Source organism: Mastomys coucha, unplaced genomic scaffold (assembly GCF_008632895.1).
Source record: "Mastomys coucha isolate ucsf_1 unplaced genomic scaffold, UCSF_Mcou_1 pScaffold6, whole genome shotgun sequence".
Classification (NCBI taxonomy): Eukaryota; Metazoa; Chordata; class Mammalia; order Rodentia; family Muridae; genus Mastomys; species Mastomys coucha.
In genome coordinates this window covers 112603419-112607945 of record NW_022196912.1, presented here as the reverse complement: position 1 = coordinate 112607945, position 4527 = coordinate 112603419, and the positions used below count along the sequence as shown (strand labels likewise).

The window sequence follows — 4527 nt, the reverse complement described above, 5'->3', positions numbered from 1 at the left end:
CAGAGAAAAAAGATCTCATCTCTAGTCTCACTTTTGAGTAGCCATGGGACTTGATGGAATTCACATAATCTACTGGGCTCCATTTCCTCAGGGGCAAGACTTTTAGTTTCAATGATAATTGTTGGACTAAAAGATGAGTTATCTACCAAACATGTTTGATTTCATTTTCAAATGGTTAATTTTTTTCCCTCAAATAAATCTCATGTAGAAGTTAACTATGAAAACATGAGTGGTGGGTGCTTTTATGTCATCCTGGGGTTGGAGGGTCAGAAATCAATCTCCCTCTCCCCCTCCCCTCCCTCTCTCTCCTCTTCCAGCTCCTCCTCCCTCTCCCCTTCCCCTCCCTACTCTCTAGACACCATGGAGTTTGAACCCAGAATATCATGCATGATGATTAATCACTCTACCACTAAGCTACATCCTCCAGCCTAAAAAAACAAACAAACAAAATGAAAACATAAAACAAAACAAACCCAAAATCCTTCCCTCCAAACCAGAGTGCCTTTCTTGTCCCTATTCAACTAACCACTGAGCTCCTCAGAGCATAAGCTGAAAAACTTTAGTGTCTGATTCGTTTTGAAGGTGAATTATAGATTCACTGATATATATATATATATATATATATACACATATATATGTAATACATACATATATATGTAACCAATGTCACAAGAATTTCACTTTGAGAAAGTGGGAGTCTCCCTGGCATGTCAGGAAGAGATAGTACTTCTGAGCTTAGTACTTCTGAGATAGTACTTCTGCAGCTTCTGAGAGACACTGATCATTAAATTCAATGAGACAGGTTAGAACACTTATTTTCCTGGTATTTGACATGGATGTGAATCGCCTTTCTTGTATGAAACCCTTAGAAGAAAACAACTTACCCTCACTGATTTATCTCTTCATGAAGGTCCACCCATCACTTCATTCATTTTCAATTTTGTGTAGTACTTACTACTTATTTTCAGAGGAAGGAGAGCAAAGGCTGAGTCAGATTTGTGGTCCACACAGAGGAAGCTGGAGTTCAGACCTCCGTGAGGAGGACTTCATTTAAACCTGACCATTAGTCATTCTATGTCTAAAGGCAAAGACCACTAATGGGAGACAGATCTGGTATAAGCAAGGACTGAAAGTATCAGAGTTGCTTTGTTATTTCAAAAGTGGTTTCAGGATCAGCAGTGGAAGCTATATCTGATTCCTTTTTAAAATACTGACTATTTGCCGGGTGATGGTGGCACACGCCTTTAATCCCAGCACTTGGGAGGCAGAGGTAGGCAGATTTCTGAGTTTGAGGCCAGCCTGGTCTACAGAGTGAGTTCCAGGACAGCCAGGGCTACATAGAGAAACCCTGTCTCAAACCACCCCCCACCAAAATTACTGACTAATTGTGACCCTTTGTAGGAATCAGTCAGTAGCTTGGAGCTGGGAATGCTTCTGGATGTTCTGCTAGACAGATAAAGCTGAGTTAAAATTTGTCCCTTTAGACGAATTTAAAAAACAACAACAACAACAAAACAAAGCTAAACAACAAAAACATCAAAACCCATACCATCACCATCAACAACAAAAGAAAAAAAAAACAACAACAAAAAAACCCCCCTTTGGTTCATTAACATGATCCCTATAAGAAAAGACTGTGCTGTGCCTCAGCTGCTTCATACTGACATTTGTATTGTACTTCTTAAAACCTTGTATAAACCATTTATCAAGAGATCATATCAACCACCCACGACTTGTTAAAACAGGATAAGTATTTCCACACTGAAAGGCAACTTTAATAAAATTGCCTGGGAGTTGTCGAGGGAAGGGCACGAGAGACAGAACAGTCAGCTGATTCCTCCCTTATTTTAAACCTTGAGAGTATAATATATCTTTATAGAAATACATGCAGGTTCCAACTCCCTCTGGGTCAGGAGCATAATACACTTGTTCTATTAGCATCCAGAGCAAAGAGACAGCCTGCCCCCTCCCCCTACCTCACCCATGGTTACCAACCTTTAAGAGCAAAGATGGATTCAACAGGTTTGGACTTCTCCGTAAGTGGAATGATACAAAGTCTGGTCCGTGTATTTATTCATGGGTCTGGTTTCCTTCCTTTTACTTGATATTTGTGAGACACTATTGTTGCTACTTGTGATTATTGCTTGTTCATTGTACTACAGGTCATTAAAATGAACAACTATATCTCAATTTATGGAACTATTCTACTGTTGATGGATATTTGGACAGTTTTTTTGTTTTGGACCATGACAAATTAGGCTTCTAATGAATTAGGCTTCAAATTAGGCTTCCTGATCATATTGCTTGGGGACAGATCTGGGAGTGACAGTTCTGTGTCATGTGCTGATGCTGGTGGGCCTGCCAAATAGCTTTCCAAATGATTGCTAGTTTACGTTCACAGTAGTCTTGAATGAGAAATCTGGGTTGCTGCATATGCTCCCCAACACTTGTTATTTTTCAACAATTGGGTAGTAGCTTCAATTTGCATTTCTCTGGTGACTAATAAAGTGGAATATTTCTCTGCCCATAACTTGACCACTCGAATAGTGTCTTTTGTGTGCCGCATGTGTATAAATGGCGGTCTATCCTTCCCTTAATGGTAAGAGGTTTTTTTTGTTTGTTTTTTGTGAGTAGTGTCCCCATTTTCTTATGTGCCATATAATTTTAAGTGTTCAAGTTTATGGTAGGCATTTCTTTAATGTGTAATGTTTACCATGCACCTCCAGCTACCGTGGTTTGAACTCCAGAGAAGTTTCTAATGATATTGTGTCTTGGTTAGCTTTTCATTACTCTGATAAAACAATCAGGGGAACGTAAAGAAACTGTTTAAGTCTCAATTTTGGAAATTTCAACCCTGAGAAAGCTTATTGCTTTGGGGCATGTGATAAGATATCTCATCATGGTGCGGAGCGTAGGTTGTGGCCAAGCTGATCCTGGAATGGTGGATGGAATGGTAAAGGGAAAGAGGGAAGGAGTGGGCACCAAGGACCAGCCTCAGCTTGTTGAGGGGGTCCTGAGGAAGGGGTGTTTGGGAGCACTGGAAGAAACGACTCAAAGTCAATTGTGGGTTCTAACTGGTAGCTCTGTAGTCTGTTCAAGATGGCTCCCTAGACAGCTCTCTGCTTGAGACACTTTTCTCTTGCTAGGAAATAAATCTTTTTTTTTTTTAAGATTTATTTTATTTATTTTATGTGTATGAGTACACTGTAGCTGTACAGATGGCTGTGAGCCATCATGTGGTTGCTGGGAATTGAACTCTCCTTGCTCTGGTCCCACTTGCTCCAGGCCTGCTCTCTCTGGTCTCACTCAGGCCGGCAGGCGTAATATGCTGTAGCTGTCTTCAGACGCACCAGAAGAGGTTGTCAGATCTCATTATGGGTGGTTGTGAGCCATCATGTGGTTGCTGGGATCCGAACTCAGGACCTTCAGTACTCTTACTGGCTGAGCCATCTCGCCAGCCCTCCAGGAAATAAATTTTAAAAGCTCTTTGGATAGCTCAAGGGTTTTCCAACCAAAGTCAGAAGAACTGGTAGAAAAAAAAATTCTTTTTTTTCTTCCTCTGATCAAAGTCAGAGAACCCTCCAGACAAATTAAAAACAAACAAACAAACAAACAAACAAATGAAATATAACCTCCCTCAGGCAGAAGCCAGTTTAATCAGACCTCACCTTGTCACAAAGTAGGGACTCCACCCAGGGTGAGACTTCCTGAGATAAACAAAGCCCTTTTGTTTTGCCACTTCTCTACCTTTCTTGAGGTTCCTGCTAAGAGCCACCACCTGCTGAGTTCCTGACCACCTTCCCTTGGGTTAGGGTTAGGGTTAGGGTTGAGTTTCTGCTAGGAACTAGATGCTAATTTGGCCACAAGATCCTGGTTTGGGGGCGGGGGAGGCTTTTCCCTGCCTACTTAATTCGCAGATTAAAAATACACATTGGACTCTGATCAGAACCATGACTCTGTCCTGTTATTCCTTTCGCTGTCCGACTCCTCCATCTTCCCAGGCCCCTTTGCTCGGTTCCTGTGTAGCCACTGGCAGCTGCAACAACAACAACAATAAAAAAGCTGCTAGGAAATAAAAATCCTATAAAGGGCCCTGATAGCTCGCTAAGTAATTCGTGAGTTTTCTGATAAAGGTCAGAAATCCTGTTAGAAAAATTCTAAAAGAGCTGTGTTCACTCTCCAAGCAGTTCTCTCTGGGTAGTGCTCTCTTGCAGACCAAAGCCCAGTCTTTTATTTACATATCAGTTCAATCATTTACCCAAGTTCCCTTTTGATTAGCCCAGGAATTAGCATTTAATGGCCCTTACCCCTGGATTCTTAGAAGAAGACAGCATGCACATTTTTTTTTTTTAAACATGGCAAATGAATTCAGAGATCTGCCTGTCTTTAAAAGCACAAAGAATAAACTAGCTGGCTAGGATCTCACTCTGAGATCATCATTCCCGCCACCCCTGGGCCTAAACTCCCCTGTCCTAGGCGGACCTTGAACTCAGGAATCTGCCTATTTTTGTAAGCACAAACAATAAA

At 41.3% G+C, this 4527-nt stretch overlaps 1 non-coding gene across 1 annotated transcript; it reads right to left on the bottom strand.

Moving 5' to 3' along the window:
• Window positions 1-4115: 4115 nt before the first annotated feature.
• LOC116081266 lies at window positions 4116-4178 on the bottom strand. The gene has a single exon (XR_004114778.1). It is a non-coding gene; the product is annotated as a U7 small nuclear RNA (small nuclear RNA).
• Between the last annotated feature and the right edge of the window lie 349 nt (window positions 4179-4527).